This window comes from Aythya ferina (genome assembly GCF_964211825.1).
Source record: "Aythya ferina genome assembly, chromosome: W".
Classification (NCBI taxonomy): domain Eukaryota; kingdom Metazoa; phylum Chordata; class Aves; order Anseriformes; family Anatidae; genus Aythya; species Aythya ferina.
The window spans coordinates 15,004,600-15,014,854 of record NC_140313.1 but is presented as its reverse complement, the minus strand read 5'-3'; the positions used below and the strand labels follow the sequence as shown (position 1 = coordinate 15,014,854).

Sequence of the window (10,255 nt, the reverse complement as noted above, 5' to 3'; positions counted from 1 at the left end):
AATTTCTTATCATTCTTCAGGAAGAACTGTCAGTAGGCACTCCCCCAGGGATATCTCTCTGTCCCCTGGAATCCACATTTTCCCATTTTTCCTAGCCCTTGTCAGTGTGCTGCTACAGAATTTTCCCTCCTACAGGATACCACACACTAACGTTCCAATTCTGGAAAATAGGGGTGTACTGCCAAGCACTTTACCATGCAAGGGGTACCACACACCTATGAGTTTACCAGATTCCCTGGTGTACTGCCAAGCACTTCCCCGTGCAAGGGGTACTGTACACCAAATTTCCCGAGACTCTTCCTTTCTCTCTCTTATCTCACACTTCGTCTGTCTCTGGCCACACCCCTCACGTAGCTACGGAACTGCAGATCAGGACTCCACACTCGCTTTGTACAAAAGTATGTCTCAATCACGTCTCAATCACACGTCACACAGTCTCACCTGAGACCACAACAGCCAGGTAGGGCCTTGCCTTGAGGTGGCAGGCAGGGTGGAGGGGGAATTTTTTTTTTCTCCACATGGGTGCTAACTTTTGCTATTGGTGAAACATGTTGTGATCCCATCTATTTCTGATTGTGGGATACCAGCTTGCACAAGATCATTCCACGTCTGTTTCCTTGTTACCCATGATGCAACTCCTTTTGGTTTTGCTGGCTTTCCTTTATTTACCACCTGCACAGATCCTCCTGAAGTTAGATCCCAAATTTCCCTCTAGATATTTGCTAGGGTGCCTACATTACCAGTAGCACTCAAGACTGTTGGTATAATCAAAGGTTTCAGTGAAGCAGGCATCCCTCTCAAAAGCTGCATTTTGATACTTCTTGTTACTGCTACCCTATCTGGATTGGATTCTGTAATTTAACGCATGAGCCATCCCCATCTGCTGCACTAAATTAATAACTTCTTCCATTGTATATCAATTTCTGAGGGATGATGCTAATTCGACAGGATCTGCATATGCTATTAAAATTGCTGCACACAACCACTGATATAGTTTACGTTCAATAATAACCTGCCCATCGGGATCTCTGGTATTTTGTAATTGAGCATATCCTCTTTGTATCTGATCATCACCAGCTATAGGGCTTAATAGATCTTTTTCATCCATTAATAAATGGATAGATGCATCACCACTATCCCAAGCTCACAAAACCCATGCCAATACACCTTCCCCACTGCTTTGCTGACACACTTCTAAAAATTCCCTTAACTCTTTTGGGGTATAAGCGTGTGTCATCTATACCCCTTCATCTGCCAGCTCCTGCTGCCCCTTCATTTGTATGTTGTGCTTCTACCACCTCCCTACCTTCTAAGTCTAGCTCAAATTCAATCTCAGAGTCTGAAGACTCACTCCAGATATTTCTATCCCATTTCCTGGGATCCCATGAAGGTTAAATAGTAAGAGTATGAACTTGGGAAGGCGAACCCCCACTTTTCCCATATCTGCGCCTTTGTTCGTTAGCAATATGCACCACCAGCTGTTCTACAGTGCACTGCTGCTCATAGCACAGCTCTGCTTGAGCAGTACTTACTTCTTGCACAATCACCTTTGCATCTTGTAAAGTCCTGACCTCCTCTTCCAACTCTCTCGCTTTACTACATAATGTTACAAATTCACAGTCAAGAGCTCTAAACCCAGTAGCTAATAGCCATCCCAATCTCACTGCCAGCTTGCAAGAAGACTCTGATGCCACTTTCCATGGCAATCCTCACATAGCCATCTCAGTTGTCTAGGGGGTAACCACTGCCCTGTCAACTAGCTCAGGCTATGCTTCCAGCGGAGCCATCATAGCTAGGAAAGCAGACACAGGGGTTCAGCACTCAGTACTGGGCCATCCCAGAATGTGGGGAGTCGCCACCACAGCCTCCCCAGCCTCTGACTTTTTTGCTAGCCATGGCATAACTGTTCCTGGATCCTGCCGACTATGCCAAATGTGCGAGTCAGCGCAGGCAGCAGGAACAACCACAGACCCATGGCTGAAACACAAGGTACATTTATTTTCATTGCCTTGCCAATAGGGGATCTCTGAAGCAAGCAACACTCAGGCAGAGGCACACAAATGGGGACACAGGCACTGCTGAACTCGGTCCATGCTAGAGGATTGCTGACCTGTTGTTTACATCTGTTTATCAAGGGTTCACACAGGTGTAGTTTACCACCATGCTTTGATCTTCACTGTGCTTTGATCTTCTTCATACCAAGGCAGGGAGCTCAAGTATGTCTGATAGGGCAACTCCAAGTCTATACAAAGATGTTCCACTTGTCAAACACACAGAGCATAAAAAGCAATAGATATACATGTATGTTTTCCTGCATTACTACTCTCCAGACTTTAGTCCATCCCAGCTGCAATGTCACTTGAGTGTATTTATAATCATGCTCACCAATCTTCCCTTCTCAACCTATTGTCCTCACCAATTTTCCACTTTTAACCCATTCCTACACACACAGACCAATGTTTCAGTTGTTGCAGAGCAGTACTTACACAGAGGTAAGGACTTTTCTGCTTCTTGTGCTGCCCTGCCAGCAAGGAGGCTGGGGGTGCACAAGAAGCTGGGAGGGGACACAACCAGGACAGCTGACCCAAATGGACCAAAGGGATATTCTATACCATATGATGTCAAGCTGAAAAATTAATATGTGTGGAGTTGGCTGGGGGGAGCAGAAGACGCTCAGGGTCTGGCTAGGCATCGGTCAGTGCGTGGTGAGCAACTGTGTTGTGCCTTACTTCTTTTGTATATTCGTTTATTATTTTCCCTTCCTTTTCTGTCCTATCAAAATGTTTTTATAGAATCATAGAATGGTTTGGGTTGGAAAGGACCTTAAAGATCATCTAATTGAGATGTAGAGCTTAGGGATATGGTTTAGTGGGGACTGTTAGCGTTAGGTCAGAGGTTGGACTCGATGATCTTGAGGTCTCTTCCAACCTAGAAATTCTGTGATTCTGTAATTCCAACCCTCTTACCGTTGGCAGGGACATCTCCCACTAGACTGGGTTGCTCAAAGCCCTGTCCAGCCTGACCTTAAGCACTTCCAGGGATGGGGCATCACTACATTTCTGGGCAACCCATTCCAGTGCCTCACCACCCTTAAAGTAAAGAACTTCTTCCTAATGTCTAATCTAAATCTACCCTTTTTAGTTCAGAGCCATTCCCCCTTGTCCTATCACTCCACTTCCTGACAAAGAGTCCCTCCCCAGCTTTCCTGTAGGCCCCCTTTAGGTACTGGAAAGTCACTACAAGGTCTCCCCTTTCCTCCTAACCTTTCATCTAAATGCCACCTCTTTTAGTTTAAAACCATTCCCCCTTGTCCTATCATTATCCGACTGAGCAAAGAGTTACACTCCATCTTTTTTAAAAGCCCCCTTTAAGTACTGAAATGCCATAATGAGGTGACTCCGGAGCCTTCTCTTCTCCAGGCTGAACATGCCCAGATCTCTTAGCCCATCTTCACAGGAGAGGTGTTCCAGCCCTCGGATCATCTTTGTGGCCCTCCTCTGGACCTGCTCTAACAGGTTCAGTTTCTTCTTGTGCTGGGGGCCTCAGACCTAGATGCAGTACTCTAGGTGGGGCCTCACAAGGGTAGAATAGAGGGGGAGAAGGGGGAGAATCACCTCCCTGCTGGCCACAAATACCCCATCTATCAGCAGCTCTTCCCTGCCATTTTCTGATGGAAAAATTAGTAGAAAGGTGACAAACAGTGAGCACAAAACAAGTTCCTGCTTACTCTGCAATTGCTTCTGAGTGGCAGGAAACAAGAATGGTGGAAAAGCAAAGTAATCCCCTGAACAGAGATCCCTGCACAAAAACAAACAAGCAAACAAAAACACAAACAAGCAAAAAAACTTTCTCTTGGTTGCTAATCGGATGTGACATCAGGATGTCAGTAAGAGTGATCCACTCGGGAGATAGATATGTAGATATGACCACACCCCCTTTCTCTCCTCCCTCCCACTCGGGTTTCAGCTTGGCGGTTGCTATCCTTTTGAACAATCAGCCACTGCCACCAGCCATCATCTTTCTTCCCTAGCCTCTCTAATGTAGTGTGACTTACATCCAGGGATTGTCCATTGTCATAGTACTGCTATTTCATTTGTTGGGAATAGAAAGTGCCATCTTATGCCTTTAGGGAGGCGGAGGAATTAGTACGTCCCTGCCAACCTTATTTTCCTTCCCCGTTAAGGAAACCGCACCCCCTCCCCTCCGGTCCTAGAAGCTGTCCGTCATAAGAAAGGCTCTGCCTCTTCCGGGTAGCTTACGCTGGGTCACTGCTTCCTCCTCTCTCGCTTGCTCTCTCTCTCTTTTGTGAGTTATAGCAACTGTTGCCTTGTGAATCAAGCGCCATAGTCACTGTAGCCTTGGTGACTATTACTCATCAACAACAGCTGCTCTTCTGCTGTTTTCCATTTCCTTCCTAATCGTCACCTACAAGAACAGCCGCTACCAGCAAGAACAACCTTCCGCAGTTCAGGTGAATGTAGCTGTTATGCACGCATTTGCATAACGGTTTGTCTTTTTCTCCCTTTTTTCTTCTTTCCTTTTACTCTAACCTTTATCTTCTCTTTCCTTGCAGCATCTGTGCAGGGGTTGCTCCTTTGGGCTCTGCTATTGGGGGGGTGGGGGTGGAAGACAGCTCGAATTCTTTCATGTCCTCTACCTTTCTTCTCACCCATTTTATAATATGGGAATAAGTATAACTTCCACTTTTTCCGAAAATGATGCACATTGTTCTGTGGTTGTTTATTATGAAGGGAATTTATCTGTTTTATTGGAAGTTGTGATCTGAGATGCTGTGGTGCTTGTAATGTTCCAGAATATTTTGTGTATTGATAGGGAAGGCCAGTGGGTAACACAGCAGAGGGATTAGAGATCATTTAAAATTGGCTTGAAGGTGTGATTAGTGGTTAATAGTGGAGGTTGAGAGGCTAATGGGTGCTATATGAAATTCTTCACTGTAATTAGCTGTCGTTTCTGTAAACTAATCTGTTGGGTTGCAAGCTTTAGAATTTAACTCTAATCGTGCTTCTGAGTCCCCAACTTTCTGTTCTCATTGATATTTTCACATTATTTATAAACATACTTGTTCTAAATGGAATACTTGACTGTGTTATCTTTCATGAACTGATTCAAACCTTCTTGAATTCTCTAGTTCATACTACTTGTAGAATTTAATCTGATAGTATAGAAACCACTAAGTTTTCAGTAAAATCAGAAGAATTACGTGTATTTAGAGCACCCAATGCTGTGTCTTTGTCTTATTTTCTTAGAAACATTTGTTCCTGAAGAGCAAAAGAAGGCTTTAATGAAAAGCTCTATAGGAATAATAACCATCTATGTGCATATGTTTTCTTAATTAAGGTGGTCCAAACTTGCTAGTTGGTATGCATGGTTTCTTGTTGTCATTTAGTTCCTGTATCAGGTTGTATTCTCTCAGTAGATGTTCTTAAACAGTCTTATAGTTGATTAACCCTAGCTTATGTTGTTTTAGGAAGACAATCCCTTCTTACAACAAATGTACCTATTATAGTGTCTTTCTGTTAACTAATGAAGGTGTCATTGCTTTTCTACATAGTAACAGAACTGTTGTGGCTTTTAACCTATTTGTAAATTAACTTAAAAGAAGAAAAACATTAGTACTGTGTGGGTATCTAATCCTTCACAGACCCTTAGCCAGTGTTTTTCATTGATTCTTAACATAAATCCCATGGGTGTTTCCTGTATAATTGCTTTCCTTAGATTTGCTCTAGTTTATCTCTCTAATGTTCAATTCCATTTTATTAGTTGCCTCTTACAAACTGGCACAAAACAGGTATTTTTATCCTATTATTGGTCTTCTTGAAGTAAACCTTTTCTCAACTAAGACTGAAATTTTGACCTAACTATAAAGTAACATTGTATTAAGAAAAAAAAAGTTTTCTAGATCTTCTGTTTTTTTTTTTTTTTTTTTTAAACAAACAGACACAAGTCTGTGAAAGTGGAAGACAAAATGCTAGATTTTGAAAGGGATTTTTTGTATTCAGACAGTGGTGGAAGATAACATCCTTTAAATATCTTGTTCATTTTGTTTCTAGAAAAGGAGTTAAACTAAATATCAGTCTTTAAATCTTCTGTTTTATCAACGTCGTCTTTTGTTTTTGCAATTTATGTTTCTGACCTGTTTTGCTTCCCACCGCCTATTGCTGATAGTGTTGTCTGTTAATCTACATATTACAATTCTGTTTTCTGTATTTGCTGACGCTCAATTTCAGTCTTGATTGAGCTCCTCAATTCAGTTCCCTGTTGCTGAATTGTTTCCTATTCACCGTTCTTTTCCTTGTTAGATGCTTCACCTCCACATGATTTAACATTTCACAGTTCACTTGAGATAGTTTGGATGTGGCAACGTTGGGAAGCATTGCACATCAGTTGTATCTGAAGTATATCCAACTGAACTGCAGGGATACCCTACAGTTACTCTTTTGTTAATCTCCTGTTTTATTTTGGAGGGTGAACTTTACTGGCTTCATCTGAACATACACACAATTGATGTTTAAAATCTATTCTGAGGAAGACTTCTTTAGTCAACTGTAAATGACTAGAAAGAATGTTTATTTAGCAGTTCAGGATCTATTTTTCTCACTTTCTCAACAGCAACCTGAAAGCTGATTTAAACACCTCTGTTGGTGCCATAACCCTTTACCATGTTAAATTTACCATAAACATTTTTTGAAGTGTAGATGGCATTATCTTTTTCACTTCAGATAGATCTTTATCATGTACATGTAAAACAGTTCTTTAGGAAAGAATAAGCATGTGTGTATTTGTCAAAGCCTGATCTACATACTTGCATCAATTACTTAAAGTTTGATGCTGAGGTGTGAGGGAGAAAGAATTAGAGTGGAAAAGACTAAAGGGAGCATTCAACTTGCACAACTTGTATGGTAGAAGCATGCTAGCCTCACAGATGAGAGAGATCCTCCAGAAGAGGGGAGAGAGGAGTGCTGGTTTATAGAGTCTTAGAAAGAATGGCTTGGGTCAGAAGGGACCTTAAAGATCATCTAATTCCAACCCCCTTGTCATGGGCAGGGACACCTCCCACTAGACCAGGTTGCTCAAAGCCTCATCCAACCTGGCTGTGAACGCTTCCAGGGATCAGGCATCACAACTTCTCTGGGCAGCCTGTTCCAGTGTCTCACCACTCTGAGTAAAGAATTTCATTCTTATATCTAATCTAAATCTATCCTCTTTTACTTTAAAACCATTACTCCTTGCCCTATCACTCCACTCACTGACAGAGTCCAGTCCTTCCCCAGCTTTCCTATAGGCCCTCCTTTAGGTACTGGGAGGCTGCTCTAAGGTTTCCCTGGAGCCTTCTCTTCTCCAGGCTGAACAACCCCAGTTCTCTCCAGCCCCTGATTGTCCTCGTGGCCCTCCTCTGAACTCATTCTAATATTTCCATGTCCTTCTTGTGCTGGGGGCCCCAGAGCTGAACATGGTACACCGGGTGGGGTCTTATGAGAGCAGAGTAGAGAGGGAGAATCAACTCCCTAGACCTGCTGGCTACCCTTCTTTTGATGTAGCCCAGGTTACAATTGGCTTTCTGGGCTGCAAGTGCACGTTGCAGGCTCATGTTGAGCTTCTCATCCACCAATACCCCCAGTTTTTTTTTTTCTTCAGGACTACTTTCAATCCATTCTCTGCCCAGCCTGTATTTGTGCTTGTAATTGCCCTGGCCCAGGTGCAGGTTTTATATCAGTAGGGCCTGGTTCTGGTTGAATTTCTTTATGTGAAAAATCTGTCTTCAGCCAAGCTGTCTCATCAAACTTGAGGCTCTGTCCTGTTTTACATAAACAAACCTGTTTGTCTGCAGAAATTTCGTTTACTTCAATTACATTCAAGGGATTATCTTATAATACCTAATAAAAGGTTACTTATGGTACAACTCAAGTTAGAGTATTTTGTAACTGCTATTTGCTGAAGTACCTCCTGTCTCTAGTATTTCCTTGGGCAACACAGAAAAAGAATTTGCCTCAGTGGTGATTTAAAGATCCAAGCCGAAATTTCCTTAAGTGGTATATTCTTTATTGCAGTGCTGGATGCACGGGGGATCTTTCCGCCTATCGTGCATGTTCGAAGTGACAAGCTATCTCATATTTATACAGTGAAACAATGAATATTCTATTAGCGCCTATACATATTCATTACCTAACCCGCCTACTCTCACTTCATATGCTAATTAGCTTATCAGTCCTTGCGCTTGCGCAAAGCCTTCCAAGAATTGTGGGCCAGGGTCTTTGGGATGTGGGCAGTGGTCTTTGGGAGGAAGGCCGTAGGACTTCCTCATGATGCACTTTTCACCTTTTGCTTAATCAGTTGTTTTCCAAGCTGTAGAAATGCTGAGTTGGCTTTTGGCCTAACTGAGGGTCGGCAGATAACAGGATGTCTCAGTTAACAAGACATAAGACAGTTGACTCAAGTTATCTCAAGTCTCAGCCTGACTGATGGTTAACAGATAACGGGATGTTTTCAAATAACAAGATGCTTCAACATAACAGAAGGACAACAGATAACAAGATGTCATTTACTTTGTTCTCATTAATTTTTAACCACAAGATTTATTCTAAAGTGAGTCTATACAATATCAGTGGAAACGAGATCTGACAAATTCATGACAGTACAATGTAGTTCAGATAACCAGTAATTTTTAAGTACAATTCAATAAGTGTTTTTACTTCATAATGTATCTAGATATCTTTAACTGTAGCTGTGTTGATATCATGATTCTAGGCTATTTTCCATCACTTTTGAGGCCATGGTCAGTAGGGTAGCTTTTAACGTTGCAGTGATCTGTCCTTTAAAGTAATTTAAAGTAGCAAAGACTGTGCTTATTAGTTTGTGTATTTTTTTGCATGAATTAGTTGATGGAAATAATTGCTTGATTCTGGAATCCATTAGTTGCCACTGCATTTTTTTTTTTTTTTTTTTTTTACAAGGCTAAATCCTAAAAGTACAGTGTTGAGGCAAGAGATGATGGTTTGTCTTATAAACCCATTAACCTAATGTAGGCAAGAAAAGGTCTGGTTTTGCTTTAGAAAGGACATTGCAAGCTTATGAATTCTGAAGAAACAAAATACCAGATGCAAAACTGTTTGTCTTCATGAATGATTTCTTAGGAAGAATTTTGTCACCCCCCTTGACTTTTTGCTTTCAGAGCAGTCTTCATTTTTATTACCTCTTTTTGAGAGGTACTATGACAGTAGTATGAAATGTTTTGAGGTGTACAAACTAGGTATTTTATAGACTAGTTAATCTTAGCCTTTTTGATAACTTTTGTGACATCTTTTTATTTTTGTGTTCCTAAGGAAATAGTTTGTGATACTGCCCTCCATCTAATTTGAAGGAAAGGTAGAGGTATCTGAACACAGATTTCATCTGAATAATTATCTGGGAAAGATAAGAACTTATCCTATTGTTGAAGGAAAGGCAGTGCTCAGGTGTTATGTATTTAATTTGGCAATAGACAGCTGGGCAATTGCCAAATGTACTCTATTGTAATACGGCTTTTGCTCTTTAAACATATCCATAAGCCAGACTTACTATTTCCTATAGATGTCATTAATTTTGTTACTATACAACAACTCTTTGGAGAAAAGCCATATTGTTTACTTCTATGTGCTATTTCTTAGCCCCTCTCCAGTGGATTTGTGAAAAACTTCATTGAAAGCACTGATCCTGTGTAGGTAATTGTAGATATCTAATTTGGCCTGCAGATTTTTTTGATTGAAAATGATTAACAAATATAGAAGAACCCAGTCTAACAAAAACATTGTAGTCAACTTGAAGATCTTCTGGATGTGTTTAGATATTAAAAAGTAAAATGAAGTGTCATGATCTGTTTTTTTTTTAAGATTGTTAATTTATGGTCCAAAATATGGAGTCTGATATACTGTTCTTGAAAGTGTACAATAAAATATCTCTATGGAACATGTGCAGTTGTTTTAACTGTTTAAACACCAAATCTCTGAGTTAATGTTTCACACTTTTTTAAATTGTCCTTCTAAACGATGAATTAGAGGAAAGCTTCTGTTTGCGTTCAGTTAGAATGCAGTGCAGATATGTACTGCTTTATTTTTGTCTGCTTTAATATTTACATATAGTGTTAAAATCTGTTAGTATAACCCTTTTTAAAAAGATGTCTGTAGGTATGTGTGACTCTTTGTGAGGAGTTTTAAGCTCTTTAAGCAAGTTGGTCGGATTTATAAGGAGGACTACAGGT

General features: G+C 40.9%; 1 long non-coding RNA gene across 1 annotated transcript in view; it reads left to right on the top strand.

Annotated features, from left to right (window-relative positions):
• Window positions 1-4,142: 4,142 nt before the first annotated feature.
• The window catches only part of LOC311426383, a 33,920-nt gene continuing 27,807 nt past the window's right edge, over window positions 4,143-10,255 (top strand). Inside the window, exon 1 of the long non-coding RNA XR_014686691.1 lies at window positions 4,143-4,471. This is a non-coding gene — a long non-coding RNA (uncharacterized lncRNA). The remainder of the gene's footprint in view (window positions 4,472-10,255) is intronic.